This window comes from Schistocerca americana, chromosome 5 (assembly GCF_021461395.2).
Source record: "Schistocerca americana isolate TAMUIC-IGC-003095 chromosome 5, iqSchAmer2.1, whole genome shotgun sequence".
Taxonomy (NCBI): domain Eukaryota; kingdom Metazoa; phylum Arthropoda; class Insecta; order Orthoptera; family Acrididae; genus Schistocerca; species Schistocerca americana.
The window spans coordinates 588,470,597-588,493,154 of NC_060123.1; positions in this window are offsets into that span (position 1 = coordinate 588,470,597).

Genomic DNA, 22,558 nt, shown 5'->3' on the forward strand with positions numbered 1-22,558 from the left:
GGACATCACACACATCCATGCCCGAGGCAGGATTCGAACCTGCGACCGTAGCGGTCGCGCGGTTCCAGACTGTAGCGCCTAGAACCGCTCGGCCACCTCGGCCGGCAACGATCGCAAAGATATGTTTTTGGGGAAGGAAAACGAAAGACTGCTTTTTATTAGCCGCACACTAAGAATACGTAACAGGTCTACTGAAAACACTGCCACACTGCGTTTGTCCGTCCAATGCTATAGCGTTTCTACACGGTGTGGGATCCTTGACAGACGTGACTGACGGTGCAGCAGCGCGGGATTAGCCGAGCGGTCTCCGGCGCTGCAGTCATGGACTGTGCGGCTGGTCCCGGCGGAGGTTCGAGTCCCCCCTCGGGCATGGGTGTATGTGTGTTTGTCCTTAGGATAATTAAGGTTAACTAGTGTGTAAGCTTAGGGACTGATGACCGTAGCAGTTAAGTCCCATAAGTTTTCACACACATTTGAACATTTTTCTGATGGTGCATGCCAAAAACGTCCAAGGAGCGGTAATACGATCTGTAATGTCACGAAATAGGGGAGAGACCCAGATTTGATAAGCGAGTTGGGGGTAACATTCATGAAAATGAAAGTGTTTTACGTTGCCGCGAGATCTTTTCACGAAATTTCAATCGCCAACATGTGTTCTGAAAACCAAACATTATTTCCTCAGGAACTTACACAGGAAGAAATGACCATACTAATAATGTAATTCAGGGCTCGTAAGAAAAGATTTAAGTGGTCCTTTTTCCCGCACGCTGTTAAGGAGTGGGACTGCAGAGAAATAGTCCGAAGGTGGTTCGATGAACCCTCTGCTAGGCACGTAAGTCTGTATTGCAAAGTAATCCTGTAGATGTAGTCATGTAGATGTAACAACGAAATTATGTTGTAATTGCGACATGTGAGTTACATTTGATTTGAGCTTCGAAGTTGTTTGCTGTTTATTTATTTTTTGTTCATTATTTTCAGCCATAGACAGACACATAGGTGCGTTAAATTGATACTGAAATAAAGTGTCATAATTGGACTAATAACAATAAATTCTTAACTACTTGTTATGGTACTGCAGTAGCTGCCAGCGTCTTCGTACCTCGGGTGTTTATAAGTGGATATTGCACACGGCTTCGAACTAAATTCTAATGTAGCTTCATAAAAGTTCCGTGATCAAACGATCTGAGTTGCTGGCGAATACAGTTTATCCTCACTAGACAGTATATATTATCATTATCATTATACATGAGGTGAAAAGGGTTTCGCCGGGTACGGTGGCCGAGCGGTTCTAAGCGCTTCAGTCACGGACCGCGCGGCTGTTTCAGTCGCAGGTTGGAATCCTAACTCGGGCATGGATGTGTGTGATGTCCTTAGGTTAGGCTGTTTTATGTAGCTCTAGGCCTAGGGGACTGATGACCTAAGCAGTTTGGTCGCATAGTTATTAGAGCCATTTTTTGACCTTTCGCGTAAATTTTCTTTACATAAACGGCCGTATCTTCAGATTGCGTTGACATAGAAGCTCACTTTCTTACATCACCAAGGGACCGTCTACCGCAGGAAGTGCGATACATTTGCGCTTATTATGTCTACCCGTACTCCAGGTTAACGGGGTTTAAGGGTTGGGTAGACAGATAGATGGTCAAGAAAGTGAGACTAGTAGCATTCCATTTTTACCGATTTAGGTGACGAAATCATAACAACGAATATAGCTATGACAGTTAATGAAGATGAGGGCCACATAAATAATTCCCCCTACTCTTTATTCGAAATGTTCTAGTTGCAGTCGATACATCAGCATATTACTCGTAGCTACGCTTTCGATCTAAATCACGTTTAAAGGAATGCAAATAAAATCCATTTGCCTACACACGTGGTGATTCAGATTCCAGTATTAATGCAACCGTGTTTTAGAAGTGCGAGCATTCCCATTGCTAGCTAGCTTAAGAAACACTTCGGATAATAAACGTTTTCTGGCTGTGGCGAGTCAAATGGAGAATTCGAAACATCGTAGAATACGTTTGGCAGCTATGTAACGTTTATTTACTGGGGTGGTGCAGAATTATCCTACTAAATTTAATCGCTAATAACAGCATTTTTTGTTTCGTTAAACATCCCGAATGATAGTCACATAAGCGGTGACACAAAGGTAGAAAATTCATGTTTTTTAGTCCAGAAAGCTGTATGCTACAGAAACTGCAGATCATTTTGCCATTTTCACTGCGAAATTGCCGGCAAATCATTTTGCCATTTTCACTGCGACATTGCCGGCTTATTCATGTCTGGGGTAATAATAGAGGGCTGTTTGCCTGGGTTGTCCACTAGCGTAGTGTAAGGTGTTTGCTACTGCAAGGGAGGTCTGGTTTGTTTTGGGTTCTAATCTCGATGGAGGCAGATAGCCTAGTAGTAAAGCAATTTTAAGAAATTCTCGCGCACCCAGTACGTTTTATTGCTACCTTTATTCTGTACCGGCGTCCTGTGGATGTAAATATGAAAATATTGTAGAATTTCATACTTGTTACTGCCTACTTTTTCCGCTTTTGTGAATAATTGGATTGACTTACGTGTGACACTGAATGATTTTTAACTGAATTTCGTTATGAATCGTCACGCATTGCTAAATTTGCACACTTTCATGGTAGGTCAGCAACGGTAATCCAGTATGACTGGTCTGAACGCTGACACAGACCGTTTCGCGGTGGAACGCGCATAATATTTTGCAAATTCTTAACGATCTGGGGTACTTTGTCTTTCTAAAACAGTTATGTTATCTGGATAAGCTGAAATTCATTTTTATTAGTACAGTTCATACTAATTAGCGTTTCCTCATTCATTTATATCTTATATTTAGGTTTTGTGTGGAACACACTAATCAGCATTAATATAGTCTTACACATGACTGAAAACAGTCTGACAAAGTTCGGATAGTTTTCCAATTTCACATCTGTGCATAGAATGTTGATAGCACTTCGTCGCCTTGCCTGTTATGCTTTGTAGCAGACTTTAAAGCTGTGTGATCAGCATAACGAAAGGCGAGGGGTCTCGCGCGTTTTGTCCACGACTGTGTATCACATCTACCGATTTTCGTCTCTTCGGATAATTTCTTCGTGGTGCGTCGTTTTCTTTTGTTAGAGTGTGTTAGTGTGGAAATATGGATTAAGTACGTTGACAGAGAGGATTCGTTTCGTAATTTCATATATATACACCTACTTTGACTGGATTGTGTTCTTTGTTTTTTTGAATTGTGTTAGTTTTAAACTGGACATCAGCAACGCGGATTTTGAATGAATTTGGTCTGATGTTAATTACTTTCCAAGTACATCAGTTTTCAAAATTTCATAAACAATTATGAAAGCAGAGATATATAAATATTAAGGGAATAAAATCCTTTTAAACACTTGAGGCACAGGTAAAACACTGTGCAGGTTTATTTCATGATGTCAGTTCCCAAAGTATAGTATTACTAACATATCCCAAATTTTCAGCGCTTGGTATTGCTGCTGACATGTTTTTAGCCGGCCGGAGTGGCCGTGCGGTTCTAGTCGCTGCAGTTTGGAGCCGAGCGACCGCTACGGTTGCAGGTTCGAATCCTGCCTCGGGCATGGATGTGTGTGATATCCTTAGGTTAGTTAGGTTTAATTAGTTCTATGTTCTAGGCGACTGATGACCTCAGAAGTTATGTCGCATAGTGCTCAGAGCCATTTGAACCATTTGACATGTTTTTAACTTTCCAAATAATTAATGTGAGCGTGAAATTTGTCGTAACAAACTTTAAAAGATGGAGAAAGGTCCTAGCTGTTCTATTTCACACATCCCCAAAAGTTTCGTACAGCCAAAGGCTGGAGAAAACTTTTGAATACTGTTCAAGTAACACCAGGTAAGTACAGTTTTAGATTTTTATAAGTTACATCTGAAAATTACAATAGGAATTTACATAATCAGAATACCACTGGCATCAACATTTGTGTTAAAATTCACTGTTCGTACAAAAGCTGTAGTGTATGCTTCTGACTTGGCATTAAATTGCAAATAGAGTCTGTGGAGATGGGAGGCAAAACTTCTAAGTTCGATTTTTGTCATTGATTATCTGTAAAATATTCATGGCTTTACTCACAGTTTTTTATTCTTTCATTTTTATTACATATTTTTTATTTGCTCAAGAGGCAGGTCTTACATCCTAGTTGCCAGTGTTTTAATCTCATTCTGCATTTTCTCAAGAATCATATCACAGCGCATGGTAATAGTAATCTATAACTATCCCAAGTAAAACTCAACTTAAAAAATCATTTCTCTCTTTTTATCGGAATAATCAATTTTCTTGCTAATGAAGTTTATAAATCATTAGTTAACATATTATTTGTGAAGTGTATTTAATACTTCAAACTATGGCTAAACAAACGAAAAAACAAACATATATACACTCATTCTCATAAATTAAGGATAATGCTGATACATAGTGAAACAACGCTCTGGTGGGCGGTTTGCGGGTTTAAATCACTTCGGGGTATGACCATGCGGTGCATTTGACCTGCAGTCGTCGCACGGTGGCGCTGTTAGCAGTCCACATACGCACAGGTGTGTTGCTGCATGTCAGAGTACGGTGCAGCGAGTTAAGTGTGCAGACGTTTTCAGACCTGATAATGGTGACTGTGTGTTGAAAATGGCTCAAAGAACCCGTATTGATGACGTTATGTGGGATAGAATACTAGGGCGACTGGAGGCTGGTCAAACACAGCAGGTAGCAGCACAGGCCCTCCGTGTGCCACAAAGTGTGATCTCAAGATTATGGCAACGTTTCCAGCAGACAGGAAACGTATCCAGGCGCTACAGTACGGGACGTCCACACTGTACAACATCACAAGAAGACCGATATCTCACCATCAGTGCCCGGAGATGGCGAACGGAGTACTGCAGGTAGCCTTGCTCGGGACCTTACCGCAGCCACTGGAATAGTTGTCTCCAGGCACACAGTCAACAGATGACTGAACGGACATGGTTTATTCGCCCAGAGACCTGCAATGTGCACTCCACTGACACCTGGTCACAGGAGAGCCCGTAAAGCCTGGTGTCAAGAACACAGTACATGGTTATTGGAACAGTGGTCCCAGGTTATGTTCACGGACGAGTCCAGGTATAGTCTGAACAGTGATTCTCGCCGGGTTTTCATCTGGCGTGAACCAGGAACCAGATACCATTCCCTTAATGTCCTTGAAAGGGACCTGTATGGAGGACGTGGTTTGATGGTGTGGGGTGGGATTATGACTGGTGCACATACACCCTGCATGTCTTTGACAGAGGAACTGTAACAGGTCAGGTGTATCGGGATGTCATTTTGCACCAGTATGTCCAACTTTTTCAGGGGTGCTGTGGGTCACACCTTCCTCCTGATGGATGATAACGCATGGCCCCACCGAGCTGCCATCGTGGAGGAGTACTTTGAAACAGAAGATACCAGGCGAATGGAGTGGCCTGCTTGTTCTCCAGACCTAACCCCATCGATCTCGTCTGGGATGCTCTCGGTCGACATATCGCTGCACGTGTTCAAACTTCTACGACACTTCAGGAGCTCGGACAGGCACTGGTGCAAGAATGGGAGGCTATATCCCAGCAGCTGCTCAACCACCTGACCAGAGTATGCCAACCCATTGTGCGGCCTTTGCACGTGTGCATGGTGATCATATCGCATATTGATGTCGGAGTACATGCGCAGGAAACAGTGGCATTTTGTAGCACATGTGTTTCGGGACCGTTTTCTCAACTTATCACCAATACCGTGGACTTACAGATCTGTGTCGTGTGTGTTTCCTATGTGCCTATGCTATTAGCACCAGTTTTGTGTAATACCATGTTGTGCGGCACCACATTCTGCAACTATCCTTAATTTATGAGCATGAATGTATATACACATACTTACTTACTCCTTGGCGCTACATCCCATGTAGGGCCTTGGCCTGTCTGATGATCGCAGCCAATCCTGACGATTTTCTGCTCGTTTCCTCCATCTCCTGACTCCAATCTTTCTCATATCATTTTCCACATCCTCCAGCCATCGTTTCCAGGGTCTCTCTTTACTGCTTTTGCCACCTGGATTTCCTTTGTAAACCTTACACACACACACACACACACACACACACACACACACATATATATATATATATATATATATATATATATATATATATATATGTGTGTGTGTGTGTGTGTGTGTGTGTGTGTGTGTGTGTGTGTGTGAATAACAATAGTCAACATTCCAGTTACTAAACTAAATATGTACATACTTTAACAGATAAGCTTTTCTCATTGGATCCTAATATTTCCTTATGCAGAAGTGGTGAACTATCACTTTATCGTGGTCATCATGGTGAGGTGGTTTGTGTGCCTCAAATGATACATTGGAACCTATGCTCCTGGTAGGGCCACTCATGCCAGAATGGCCTGATGGTGAAAGACCAGGTGAAGAGTAGCGCCCCCCAGAGGGCTACCTTCTTGGGAGTACGTGCATAGCAACCACATGGGCCCTGTGCTAAGTCTGACATTCTTCCACTTACGTTTGTCAGACTTCTTCTGTCTTCTTTCGTGTCGGCCTCCCTTGGCCAACTGTTGATCTTTTGACCCCAGCAGTATTAGGTTGTGAGGACCAAAAGTGTCATTCATTTTCATTGTCTGGTCTTATCATAGGGTAGGGAGGATCTCTTTTGGCTTAGTGAAGCCAACTCTCTTAGGGGAGTACACCCTGAGATCAAATCCTTGTCCTCCAGGTTGGGAGTTGGGTCAATGGGCCAGCACTCAATAAAATCTCTCTAAGGCTCGAGAATCTAAAGTGAAACCTCAGAACTTGGAGAGAGAAACATTATGTTTACTGTTGGCGAAGAAGCAGACACTGAGAGTTGGTACATGGAATGTTCAGAGCATAACAAATAACACTAAAATAGAGAATGAACAGTATAAACTGAATCTGGACATAATCGTTTTGTATGAAACTAAAATTAAGGGATAAGGAAATAAGAAATTTGAAAATTTTATCCACGTTTGGTCCTGAGTTGATAGACTTAAGTGGGCAAAAACAGGGTTTCCGTTCTAATTAACAAAACTCTGAGCACTCACATCCAGGACTACACATTTTTATATGAGATAAATTTTACTGTCACCATTAGGTAATATGGAATTGAAGAGGTTATAATACGAGTATATGCATCGAATGATGTGCCACAGCAAACCAAAGACCATTTCTACCAGGAATTAGACCACTTGCTCAGCCAAGTTAAAAGGCCACCAAGCAATAATAATAGTAGGAGATTTTAATGCAAGAGGAGGCTCGCAGGTAAATGATGCAGTGGTAGGAAGGTACAGAGAAAGCGTTGTTAATATGTTTGAAGAAAATCTAACAGAATACTGTAATCAGTATAACTTACGAACTTTGAAGACACATTTTTCATATAAATGTATTCAGATATATACATAGGAAAGACCCTCATTACAGTGTACATCGTTAAATGATTACATCATTACTAAACAAAGATCTAAAATAATAGTTCAAGAATATAGAGCCATGCAGAGAGCCAATTATGGATGTGATCACCACTTAGTTTTATCAAAGCTGACGTATCCATTTGGAAGCAAACCATCAAAAACTGGACAAGTGACTATCCAGAGTGATGAAGAAATACTGGAATAGCAAGATTTCTCCTAAAGTAGTCCAGCATAAATAATTTTTTTCAGTTAAGTTTAAAGTGTGAACTAAAAATGGTACCAGAAGATGACAATGTTGACAGCCAATCTGAGAATATCAAACAAGCAATTAGGAAAATTTCTCTAGACACCAGGGATTGAGGTTAAGCGTGTAGACGAACAGCATCCTGCATTGATGTCAGGTGACCTTAAGAAGCTATTTGAGAAAAGAAAAAATTACACAAAAAATGATTACCAACTAAATCACCTCAAAATAGATAAAATTACAAGACAAGAAATCAGGACTTAAGAAAGAGAATTAAATCAGAAAAGAAGGAAGTGTGGGAACAGAAACGCATCGAAATTGAGAGTTTAATAGGTGAATCACAAACGACAGAAGTATGCATAACAACCACTGGCATGAAGAAAACACTAGTAAACAAAGCAGTAGACAATTTAATTCCTTTAAGCGAATAGAAAAAACATTATGCAGACCTTCTAACTGAAGACAGACTCCAGTACACTATAGACGAAGAAGGTAGGATTAGACGAACAGTTGAAATACGACCATCACTATATAGGAATGCGATGTAATAAAATAAACGTGATTTTGTTATTCAATGGAAAAGCTGGAATTTGAGATTTCGTTTACTGTTTTATCAGTCACAACTAGCGAAAGAATTATGGATTGACCATTGTCATAAGATATTGCATTATGAAATGTGAATAGCTTTAACTTGCAGTTTTGCGTGGCTTGAGGCAGTCACAGCTAGCGTGCTGTTGATTAAGAAATTGCATTATCGTCTTTCTAATTACTTCATGATCGTAGGTACGATTATACCCGGTTGTGAAGTTATTGTTATGACAAAATAATTTCCTAAAGGACCAGAAAGCTCTTAAGGGCGAAAAAACAATTGTAATATCACACGAAAAGGGAATTCAGTATTAAAGCTGAGGCAAGAAGACGATAAAACAGTTTTTTTAATGTAACACGTGCATTAGACTGCTGATCTTGGCGTCTGTAATCTTAGCAAAATGCATAATTAGAATGAAAATAATACTGAGGAGATGATAGGAATGAGCACTGATAAATGATTCACTATTTCCAGAACAAATATTTATTATAACTAAAACATATAGCGTACCTTAAGCTTAGTACTACAATGACGGTAGATTTTTATGTCCGTTACATGTCCATTGAGCGCTCTTTTATATACCCATTGTCCTCTTGAGTCGCCCGTGCGTCGTCACGATAAGTTATAACAGTTCTTCTTTTTACACTTCACTCAAACTCAGACGGAACACGTTTTTATACATTTAGTAAAAATTAAATCAGACCGCCACAAATCTGCGTCCGTCTTGCTTAAGAAAAACAGTACAAGTGTTTAGCGCTCAAGGCTTCATTTGTTCTCCAGTGAACAAAATAGTGTAGGATCGCATATCGATCCGTATTCTTCTCAGTTTATATTGCCGCTCAAAGACGACGAATTACATTATTTGGGAAATTCCACCGTCTATGCGACGCCGTATTATACATTAATCATTCTTTATAAACGAGTATTCGCCTTCTAGCTGAAATTGTTAACTATTTGCTTTTTTAATGAAGCCAAAAATAGCAAATATCAGATCGCCTCCCATGAGGAGAGAGGGAATGCCGAAGGATTACCTCGATCCTCATGTCGTCATGAGATATTCGTGACTTTTGGTATGACACTTACATAATATTCCTTCTGAAAATAAATTTCTTTTTTTAATTTTTGACTTACTATCATAAACGCTCAAGGGGGAGGGGTGGGGGGAGGTGGGGGGGCGCCACTATCAAGTTTTTGCCCTGGTTCGGAGATAAGGTAGATCCGGGGCTGCTAAGAAGCTGAAGTAAATACTCTCTACGAAAATCAAACTAAAACTTACATTGAATAAAAGTTACATCTTTAGATAACTTCCACTTTAAAAACCTACATTTAAGAAAACTTAACACACTATACCTGCAAGTTCCTCCACCATTTAAACCTGTTCTTCCAACAGGAAGGTATTGTGTTCTTAGGTACGTCCTAGGATGAAATCGCCTTTATAGAAAAATTATTCGACAGTACAGACAGACAGACAGTGCAAAATGGCTAAGCAGGGATGGCTAGAGGACAAATGTAAGGATGTAGAGGCCTATCTCACTAGAGGTAAGATAGATACCGCCTACAGGAAAATTAAAGAGACCTTTGGAGATAAGAGAACGACTTGTATGAATATCAAGAGCTCAGATGGAAACCCAGTTCTAAGCAAAGAAGGGAAAGCAGAAAGGTGGAAGGAGTATATAGAGGGTCTATACAAGGGCGATGTACTTGAGGACAATATTATGGAAATGGAAGAGGATGTAGATGAAGATGAAATGGGAGATATGATACTGCGTGAAGAGTTTGACAAAGCACTGAAAGACCTGAGTCGAAACAAGGCCCCCGGAGTAGACAATATTCCATTGGAACTACTGACGGCCGTGGGAGAGCCAGTCCTGACAAAACTCTACCATCTGATGAGCGAGATGTATGAGACAGGCGAAATACCCTCAGACTTCAAGAATAATATAATAATTCCAATCCCAAAGAAAGCAGGTGTTGACAGATGTGAAAATTACCGAACTATCAGTTTAATAAGTCACAGCTGCAAAATACTAACACGAATCCTTTACAGACGAATGGAAAAACTAGTAGAAGCCAACCTCGGGGAAGATCAGTTTGGATTCCGTAGAAACACTGGAACACGTGAGGCAATACTGACCTTACGACTTATCTTAGAAGAAAGATTAAGGAAAGGCAAACCTACGTTTCTAGCATTTGTAGACTTAGAGAAAGCTTTTGACAATGCTGACTGGAATACTCTCTTTCAAATTCAAAAGGTGGCAGGGGTAAAATACAGGGAGCGAAAGGCTATTTACAATTTGTACAGAAACCAGATGGCAGTTATAAGAGTCGAGGGACATGAAAGGGAAGCAGTGGTTGGGAAGGGAGTAAGACAGGGTTGTAGCCTCTCCCCGATGTTGTTCAATCTGTATATTGAGCAAGCAGTAAAGGAAACAACAGAAAAATTCGGAGTAGGTATTAAAATTCATGGAGAAGAAATAAAAACTTTGAGGTTCGCCGATGACATTGTAATTCTGTCAGAGACAGCAAAGGACTTGGAAGAGCAGTTGAATGGAATGGACAGTGTCTTGAAAGGAGGATATAAGATGAACATCAACAAAAGCAAAACAAGGATAATGGAATGTAGTCTAATTAAGTCGGGTGATGCTGAGGGAATTAGATTAGGAAATGAGGCACTTAAAGTAGTAAAGGAGTTTTGCTATTTGGGGAGCAAAATAACTGATGATGGTCGAAGTAGAGAGGATATAAAATGTAGGCTGGCAATGGCAAGGAAAGCGTTTCTGAAGAAGAGAAATTTGTTAACATCCAGTATTGATTTAAGTGTCAGGAAGTCGTTTCTGAAAGTATTTGTATGGAGTGTAGCCATGTATGGAAGTGAAACATGGACGATAAATAGTTTGGACAAGAAGAGAATAGAAGCTTTCGAAATGTGGTGCTACAGAAGAATGCTGAAGATTAGATGGGTAGATCACATAACTAATGAGGAAGTATTGAATAGGATTGGGGAGAAGAGAAGTTTGTGGCACAATTTGACCAGAAGAAGGGATCGGTTGGTAGGACATGTTCTGAGGCATCAAGGGATCACCAACTTAGTATTGGAGTGCAGCGTGGAGGGTAAAAATCGTAGAGGGAGACCAAGAGATGAATACACTAAGCAGATTCAGAAGGATGTAGGTTGCAGTAGGTACTGGGAGATTAAAAAGCTTGCACAGGATAGAGTAGCATGGAGAGCTGCATCAAACCAGTCTCAGGACTGAAGACCACAACAACAACAACAACAGACATTTACATAATCAGTTATTTATATTACTGTAACAGATAAATGAAGACCCTTAATGTATATGATACAGTACCATAAAGGATAAATATCCGTAAATGCCGAAAGTATATCATGTGATGTCTTATACATATGTCGTTCAATAATCTTTGAACAAAGACACTTGTCTTTGAACATATAGCGTAATTTTTATAACCTACAGCTAGCTCAAGAGCTGCAGGACAGTGACCAGTCCAAAATGCAATTTACGTTTCTGCGATATGGCTCCTCGCATTGACTGGCAACCGAACTGTGAGAGATGTAATTGACTCACGCGACTAGCGCCTTAATAGTACTAGAGAAGTATCTGTTTCTTGCATTAGCATGCTGCATCAGCGTGGTTAGTGCTTCTCTTACTTTTTCATCATGCGACAGCTGCTGAGATGAAATTTTGGCAACGGATCGCTCCACTCATTTGCTCCTTTGCGGTCGAATATAAGCTCGTTAGGTGTATAGGTTGTGTCATACAAATTCAGATTGTTGTGAACTTCTTCAAACAGTGACAAAACCCAATTAGAATGCTGTGTAGGAATATATATCCTCATGAATCTGTTCAGTTTCCTGAAAATTCGTTGAGTAGGATTAGATTGTGGGCTAAACTTCGAGATAAAGATGCTCTTAATGCTATTGTCCTTTAGAATTTACGCCATTTGTACCTTGTGTAGTACGTGGCGTTGTCAGATAAAATTGCCTTAGATTTTCCCACGTGAGGAATGCAGTCACGTGAGAATCGTCTGATTATTGCGTTAGCAGTTACAAATTTTGTGGCGTACAGCTTAACATGTTCAGAAAATACGTCATAAAATGCTAAAGTACACTTCACACCACCATTGCTTGTTGGATATGGACCACTTATATCCATAATTACGGTCTCCAGAGGTTTGCTAGGTGTTATGGAATGTAGATCTATGTATGAAGATATGTTCTGAGGTTTAGATTTCTGACAAGATATATTGTGAATCTTTCGTCACATATTGGCGAAATAACAATACGTGCTAAGTTTTGCAAGGCACTTCTTCGTACCACAATGTCCCCAAACTAGGTGTGTGTGCCAGACTAAGTTGTGTTCAAAATCCTTGGAAATACACAAACATCAGTTAGAGCCATCAGGATGACGGCGATACAATACCACATCATTATATATCAGATAACGGCTAGACAGTGGATGGTCAGGTTGATCTATGAGTGAAGTTCCAGTGCGGATCAGATTTTTGCGAAGCTGCCATATTTCTACACAAATTAATGTAATATTGGTAATATTGTTTTTCCTGCATTAGGAGTATTTTGTAGTTGCTCATGTTATCAAGATCAGTGTTACAATCATTCATACCTTGTGGAAGACGAGACAAAGCATTAGAAATGAAGCTGCCTTTAATGTATAAAATCTGAAAAGAGTAATTCTGCAGAGATAAAGCCCAGCGAGATAATCTAGAATGAACTAACTTAAATGTTAACAAAAATGTCATAACTTGGTGATCTGTATAAATTTTCGTCTGTTTATCATACAAATAACAGTTAGACTTTTTGAAAGTCCAGACGATAGAAAGAGTTTCAAGTTCAGTGGCTGAATAAGTACATTCACATTCACTTAAAGTACAGCCTGCAAATCCAATGATTTTTACCTGTTCCTCTTCTCCGTTCTTAGCTACTTGAAACAGGCAATAACCCAAGCCGCTGCATGACGCGCCACACGTCATACAAAAATCTAAACTAAACTCTGTATGGTCTAAAATGTTTGCATTGACCAATGTGTGCTTAATGTTATCAAAATCTTGCTGGCACGGCTCTGACCATCTCCATATCTGATTCCTCTTCAGTAAAACTAGGAGATGCTTACTGTTCAATAGTTGTTGTGACATGGAACGTCGAAAGAAAGAACAGAGTCCTAGAAATGACTTCAGTTGTTTTTTAGTGCGAGGACTAGGAAAATTCATAATAGCGTCCAACCTACCTGGATCAGGGCGTATACCTTGTGCATTAATCGTGTGTCCAAGATACCTAATCTCACTACAAGCAAATTTTGACTTCTGTCGGTTAGCTGTTACACCATCTTGTGCAAATTTATCCAGAATCTGTTCAAAGGTATCAAGATATTCATTCCAAATCTTAGTAGCTACCAAAAGATCATCGACATAATGTGGTGTAACAGTCTCAACCAACTCGTCACCAAGCACAGTATCCAAAGCAGTAACATATACGCCTGAACTGACGCTCAATCCGAAAGGAAGAACACAGAATTGGTATGTTCGCCCCCAGAATACGAAAGCAGTATACCGAATAAGAAAGTAGTATATTTTCTGGAATCAGGAGGGATTGCCACTTGTCAAAACGAATTTGTCAAGTCGATCGTGGAAGAGTACTTAGTTTCTAAAAATTTCTGTAATTGTTCCTCTAAATTTTCTGGTTTAGTGTGTAGAGGTAATATAATTTCATTCGTGACACGTGTGTCCAACACCGCTCTAATATTTCCGTTTGGTTTCTTGACAATGAATGGACTACAGTAGGGACATGTGGAAGGTTCGATGATCTTCTGCTGTAACATCCGTTTAAGTTCTTGGCACACTGCAGGTCGTTAAGATAGTGGTACATTATATGTTTTGTGATAGAAAATTTGGTGAGACTTGACTTCAGTTGTATAAACATATGTCTTAATAATACCTGGTCGTTTAGCAAAGATCTGTGTATACTTAGATAGTACTTGCTAAAGATCATTGCGTTCATCGGCAGTCATAGCAGTGGTTTCTCTTAACATATGGCTAACCCATGTTTACAAATCATCATGTTCTGCATCAGGTGCGAGTTTGTTTTTCACTCTCACGAAAAAATTTAATTTTGCATCTAGTGCAATACTTGTCATGTCTGAGAGTACTGCTTTCCAAGTCAATCGTGATTTCACTGCCCTTATGTCTAAGGAAACATTTACGTTTCGAGAAGTCAATAATACTGTACTTCTCACATAACATATCTAAACCTATAATTCAGTTAGTAACTAGATTCTGTACCACGAGGAATGGCCATTGCACTGTTCCAGTACCTATCTTAATGGTGACAAAAACCTGTTTTGTAGCTCTGCTAGACTTATTACCTACGGCCGTCAAAATCTTACACTTTTGAACTCGAAACTCTGGTACGGGTTCAAATTCAGTCGTTTTCTTATAGAAATTATACGGCAAAACACTCACAGCCGCTCCTGTGTCCAAAACAATACTGGTTGGAATACCTCCTACTATACCAGTAGTTCCAGCTAAAACTAGTGCATTTCTAGTTGAACGACACTGTGTTTTTTCCTGCAATAGTTCATCAGATAAGCACTCATGAAAACTATAGCGTTTAAATAACAGTTTTTGCTTAAAACTATTTGCTACATAATCATTGTGTTGTTCATCAGTGGGTGTATCAGACAATGATTTCATACTGAAGTCGCCCCGGAAACCTTCTTCAGCCTCGACCTGGGGCACAGTAGTGGCTGTCTTTAATTTGACGTCGTCGTAATTGGTGCAGGTGATGATACAGGCTGAAGTGGAGCTTCACTTGACACTTCTATTATGTTTACATTAGGGTATGGTGTATTCCACTCTCCAATCTGTTGTGGCATTTGTGGCTGAGCACCTTGACTTACTTACTGATTGGTGGATAAAGTACAATTTTGATTTTGTACAAGCTGTGGCGGCATTTGTCACGCACCTGTGATGATGTACTGAGGTGGTGGACCAGTATTTTGGTACGCATTGCCGAAGTTACTGTTCCAGTTTTGCTATTGATTTTGTACAGGCTGATAATTGTTTCTATTTTTATTGTTTCCGTTTCCGTTATTTCCATTATTGTTGTTGCAGCGCCTCTTGTGTGGGTTGCCGCTTTTTGTGTATGATATGTTATGATTATTGTTCACAATGGGGTGTATGTGCTGATTTTGGTATTGCGGAAGGAAGCTGTTGATTCTGCTGCGCTACGTAACCGACAGCAGCCAGCGCGCCAGGATTAACCGTCAGTTGGTAACATGTGAAAAAATGGCGTTTAAAGTAACATGCGTCTAGGAGACTAAGGTGACCAAATTTTTCAAAAAAATTTCACTGCAGTGAATACTGAAAATAAATAACAAGTTAAAAGCTTGATGAAAAGTTAATACTGCTACTTTTATTTTCTTTCAAACACATTTTGCAATACAATACGAAAAAATTATAAAATTAAGTACTAGTTTGTACATAAATAGTTTATAAATGATATTATTCTTTTGCAAAATTCACAAAATTTAATATTTCTGTTTCAAATGAAATAGTTTCTAAACCTGACATGTGTTTTCTCAAATATCTTGATATACATGCAAAGAAATACACTCCTGGAAATTGAAATAAGAACACCGTGAATTCATTGTCCCAGGAAGGGGAAACTTTATTGACACATTCCTGGGGTCAGATACATCACATGATCACACTGACAGAACCACAGGCACATAGACACAGGCAACAGAGCATGCACAATGTCAGCACTAGTACAGTGTATATCCACCTTTCGCAGCAATGCAGGCTGCTATTCTCCCATGGAGACGATCGTAGAGATGCTGGATGTAGTCCTGTGGAACGGCTTGCCATGCCATTTCCACCTGGCGCCTCAGCTGGACCAGCGTTCGTGCTGGACGTGCAGACCGCGTGAGACGACGCTTCATCCAGTCCCAAACATGCTCAATGGGGAACAGATCCGGAGATCTTGCTGGCCAGGGTAGTTGACTTACACCTTCTAGAGCACGTTGGGTGGCACGGGATACATGCGGACGTGCATTGTCCTGTTGGAACAGCAAGTTCCCTTGCCGGTCTAGGAATGGTAGAACGATGGGTTCGATGACGGTTTGGATGTACCGTGCACTATTCAGTGTCCCCTCGACGATCACCAGTGGTGTACGGCCAGTGTAGGAGAACGCTCCCTACACCATGATGCCGGGTGTTGGCCCTGTGTGCCTCGGCCGTATGCAGTCCTGATTGTGGCGCTCACCTGCACGGCGCCAAACACGCATACGACCATCATTGGCACCAAGGCAGAAGCGACTCTCATCGCTGAAGACGACACGTCTCCATTCGTCCGTCCATTCACGCCTGTCGCGACACCACTGGAGGCGGGCTGCACGATGTTGGGGCGTGAGCGGAAGACGGCCTAACGGTGTGCGGGACCGTAGCCCAGCTTCATGGAGACGGTTGCGAATGGTCCTCGCCGATACCCCAGGAGCAACAGTGTCCCTAATTTGCTGGGAAGTGGCGGTGCGGTTCCCTACGGCACTGCGTAGGATCCTACGGTCTTGGCGTGCATCCGTGCGTCGCTGCGGTCCGGTCCCAGGTCGACGGGCACGTGCACCTTCCGCCGACCACTGGCGACAACATCGATGTACTGTGGAGACCTCACGCCCCAGGTGTTGAGCAATTCGGCGGTACGTCCACCCGGCCTCCCGCATGCCCACTATACGCCCTCGCTCAAAGTCCGTCAACTGCACATACGGTTCACGTCCACGCTGTCGCGGCATGTTACCAGTGTTAAAGACTGCGATGGAGCTCCGTATGCCACGGCAAACTGGCTGACACTGACGGTAGCGGTGCACAAATGCTGCGCAGCTAGCGCCATTCGACGGCCAACACCGCGGTTCCTGGTGTGTCCGCTGTGCCGTGCGTGTGATCATTGCTTGTACAGCCCTCTCGCAGTGTCCGGAGCAAGTATGGTGGGTCTGACACACCGGTGTCAATGTGTTCTTTTTTCCATTTCCAGGAGTGTAGTTCATCTTGCCATGATAAGTTGTGTCAGTTTCGGTGTCATCATTTTCCCTACTCCAAAGAGGGTCAACACCATCTTGTTCATTCTCGGACGTGCAGAGAATATCATTCACATCTATTTCAGAATCACTGTCATGGTCTGAATCTGATACGTGATCTTCCTCAGGAACATACGAATCGTCTGAATGATAATCATCATCGCTTTCTTCAAACTCTTCTAAAGCCATATGCACCATTCTTTTGCTTCTTTGTGACGCACAGGGTATCCCTCCACTAGTAGCCATCTACAAGTAATGAGATATTTGAAAAGTAAAGAGTATAACAGAAAAAAACTTACTGGGTTAGAGTAATATCCGTATGTCAGACGGAGTAGAAATCTTACCTCTACAGTAATATCCGCCTGTGAGACGATGTGAATGACGTTTGTGTGCGAGTAAAACAATACTATCGTGGTACTGAGACAATGACGTCCACACAGTAGCAAGTTCAACTCACCAATGAAGCATAGCTGAAATATCAGATCCAAGTAACAATGCACGTCTGTCAACAATACATTCAGAGCTTTTATACCCATCTAAGAGATGGATATTACCAACTGAGGGTTAAGCTGGCTAGCCACTGACGTTAACATTGGGGCAGCTGTTTTGCCGTGCGGAACGTTGCTTTTCGTATAACATATCAACAGAACCAAGCACAGTCAGAAAATATTCTGCATCATTGTCTGGAATTTGCAGTAACTTCTCTTTAATGTTAAATGGCGATCTGGCTTTCAGTGCGCGGAGTATATCGCGCGTACTTACAGGTTCTTCAAGAAAGTGTCCCATATTCAAATATTTCTCAAAACATCGGTGCAAATTGCCTTTTTTTGCATTGAAAGGCCCTGGATCCACAATCTGTTGCCTATGACGTTGTTGTACCGACCGCGACCAAAATTTGGCCAAGGAAGCTCTTTCAAATGGCTCGTATGTCACGCTTCACTATATGCCCAGACAGCTGCGTCAACCTGGATGTAACCTACAACGTAAGAAATTCTTTTTCGGTCACTCCATGCTCTCGGGAACGCATTTCTAAGAGCTTTCAGAAAAATTACAGGATGTACAGTACGTTTTTCTGGGATAAAGCAGCGCGGGGTAGCCGCGCGGTCTCAGGTGCCACGTCACGGCCCGCGCGGCTCCCCTCGTCGAAGGTTCGAGTCCTCCCTCGGGCATGGGCGTGTGTGTTGTCCTTAGCGTAAATTAAAGTTAGATTAAGTAGTGTGCAAGCTTAGGGACCGATGACCTCAGTAGTTTGGTACCATCCGACCTTAGCACAAATTTCCAATTTTTCTGGGATGAAAGATTGAAATTGCCGATGTTTAATCAGACTTCCTTCTTCATTGTCATTATAATATCGATTGCTTTCACTGTAGTTAGTGTAGTGATCGGCTGGTGAATGGAAAGGAATGCACTGTCCATAAATGTCACGATTACTAGGTTTACTGGCGTGTACTGTTATTGCTGTGAGGTGTGTGTTGTGTACGGAGGATACGTGTCATTCATGTATCTGTTTTCATTACCAAAGCGAGCATTTTGATTATTAGCATTACTACACTCCGGTTGTATGTCATCTCTTAGTTGTTCGTCTTGTACTGTGATGGATTGAGCTGCCTAAGCTTCGACATGTTTGTTACACTACTGGCCATTAAAATTGCTACACCACGAAGGTGACGTGCTACAGACACGAAATGTAACCGACAGGAAGGAGATGCTGTGATATGCAAATGATTAGCTTTTCAGAGCATTCACACAAGGTTGGCACCGGTGGCGACACCTACAACGTGCTGACATGAAAGTTTCGAACCGATTTCTCATACACAAACAGCAGTGGGCCGCCGTTGCCTGGTGAAACGTTGTTGTGATGCCTAGTGTACGGAGGAGAAATGCGTACCATCACGTTTCCGACTTTGATAAAGGTCGGACTGTAACCTATTGCGATTGCGATTTATCGTATCGCGACATTGCTGCTCGCGTTGGTCGAGATCCAATGATTGTTAGCAGAATATGGAATCGGTGGGTTCAGGAGGGTAATACGGAACGCCGTGCTGGATCCCAACGGCCTCGTATCACTAGCAGTCGAAAAGACAGGCATCTTATCCGCAGGGCTGTAACGGATTGTGCAGCCACGTGTCGATCCCTGAGTCAACAGATGGGGACGTCTGCAAGACAACAACCATCTGCACGAACAGTTCGACGACGTTTGCAGCAGCATGGACTATCAGCTCGGAGACCATGACTGCGGTTTCCCTTGACGCTGCATCACAGACAGGAGCGCCTGCGATGGTGAACTCAACGACGAACCTGGGTGCACGAATGGCAAAACGTCATGTTTTCGGATGAATCCAGGTTCTGTTTACAGCATCATGATGGTCGCATCCGTGTTTGGCGACATCGCGGTGAACGCACATTGGAAGCGTGTATTCGTCATCGCCATACTGGTGTATCACCCGGCGTGGTGGTATGGGGTGCCATTGGTTACACGTCTCGGTCACCTCTTGTTCACATTGACGGCACTTTGAACAGTGGACGTTACATTTCAGATGTGTTACGACCCGTGGCTCTACCCTTCATTCGATCCCTGCGAAACCCTACATTTCAGCAGGATTATGCACGACCGCATGTTGCAGGTCCTGTACGGGCCTTTCTGTATACAGAAAATGTTCGACTGCTGCCCTGGCCAGCACATTCTCCAGATCTCTCACCAATTGAAAACGTCTGGCCAATGGTGGCCGAGCAACTGGCTCGTCACAATACGCCAGTCACTATTCTTGATGAACTGTGATATCGTGTTGAATCTGCTTGGGAAGCTGTACCTGTACACGGCATCCAAGCTCTGTTTGACTCAATGCCCAGGCGTATCAAGGCCGTTATTACGGCCAGAGGTGGTTGTTCTGGGTACTGAATTCTCAGGATCTATGCACCCAAATTGCGTGAAAATGTAATGATATGTCAGTTCTCGTACAATATTTTTGTGTAATGAATACCCGTTTATCATCTGCATTCTTCTTGGTGTAGCAATTGTAATGGCCAGTAGTGTATTTTTGACAAATTCGGCTACGGCGTCGTGCACAACCATCGGTAATGTTTCCTCTATACATTGGTCAAAATATTTATTTTTCTGATCAAACCAGTCATGAAATTCTTTATTTAAGTTAGCAAAATGGTTGTGAGTGTGTAATTGCAGTTTACATGTAAGTTGTTTACCCATGATGTTAACTTTGCCTTCAATTACAGTAATGAGTCTTTTTATTGAGTCATGAACTGACGGATAAGATTCGACTTGAGTGGCAACAGCTTCGCAATTTGCGTTTAAATATTTGACTTCAGTTTGAATAGCTCTATTCGGAAAATTTTTAGTCAAGTTCGGGCACTTGGCCGCTCAGTCTCGTGTTAATCTCGTTTACTCTTTCACACAAAGTGTCATTACAAGTTTTTAGTGCTCTTAATTCAGCCTTAAATCTCATCATGTCGCGTTTCTAAAATTGTCATGCGTTCGTCAATGTCTTTTTTTCAGTCATTTGCTTGATAATAGCGTCAGACATACTGGCAATATTTGTCAACCGAAACTGCTCTGCCCTCGCCATGTTGTTTGACAGGACGTCATGGACAAGAATGGGCTTTCATCTGGATGTAGTTACTTCACTAGAGGTCGGCATATTTACGAAATTTCCTCACTAGGCGTGTTAACAGCTGATTTTTCGTTACGATTGGAGACAACTCTAAGTCATTGTCACTATTTTGTTCAATGTCCAAGTCCGATTCGGTTTGCATCTGTTTTCTGTCGTGTTCCATTTTTGCTAATTGTTTACGTTTTACCACCATGGTATATGTAATGTATATTGCAATAAAAAATTTTAAACACGTTTGAGAATTTGAATTTGTTATAGCACCAATGTCAGCTTAACGAGGCAAGAATTCCAATAATGGTGAAATAATTAACATTAATGGCTGCTTGCCATTTTACAGTGCTCATGAAACAATTCGGCCATTTTGTGGAATGGTATGACTGTATTTTTGTAATAAACTGTGTGACAAAAATAATTTCGAATACAGGATCTTGCGCAAAAATGGCTGCTACGGTTACGGAAAATTTTGACAAAGCTAGGAATCAAGCTACAATTACTGAAAGCCATTGGACTAGCATTCTATTGTAAAAATTTGATGTCTTACCTTGGATCCAAGTATGAAGTGTAGATTCTAGGTTTCATCAACACTTTCAATAGTTCGTCTTTTTGTTTCGTCTTTACAAATATTCAATGGCAGTCGCTCGTCAGATATGATCCCATTATCCATGCAACAAAGAAAAACAATGTAGCAAATACGATAAAAGACCATGCCACGAAGTCGCCAGTTTTGTTTATCGACTTTTCCGGTCTGGTTTGAGAATGTCATAAAACAGATAAAGAATAATAGATAATGATAGTAGTATGTGATCAGAGTATAAATTATTTAACGGTGCATAATACAAACTTTGGGAGCTTGACAATAGCTTTTTGCGTAAGGTCCGCTCATTGTAAGTTTGACCGTGAGTGACTCTTCTGAAGATATTTCTTCATCGGACTTCACAGATTGAATAATTCCAAAGTTTTGGCTCGTGCTGGACTATCCATAAAGTTTGTAACACGGAACCTTCAGCCATACCAAGACGCCGTTTAACTGGAACAATAGCTTGCAACATAAATGAAACACAAGATTAAATAATATCACTGTATTCACAAAATATTATACTAAATTAAATTACATATACACTTACATTGCTGTGTGTAACTGTGAGTACGCCTACTGAGATTGCGTCTCAATAAAACAGAGTAATGGCGGTGTATCAATTAATTATCTCCAGTGATGGCAGATAGGCACCCGACTTGGGCCGCTCCAACAATAAAAAAGCTGCTGGCAAGACAACTGAACTACGTAATTATTCTAATGTTTCAGCGGTTGTACGCTACAATTGATACAACCGCTTATACTAATTAATACCTTAAGTAATTTTTTATTTATATCCTCAGCTTATATCTACGTTTTTGCAGTATATCAGTGCCCATCCTGCAAATGTGACTTTAAACATCCCTGAAGAAAAATTAGAGACCGAATACAAGCTCGAATTGGAGAAGTATCAGGAGGGAAATCGACCATTTCCTTTCAAAGGAATCATCCTGA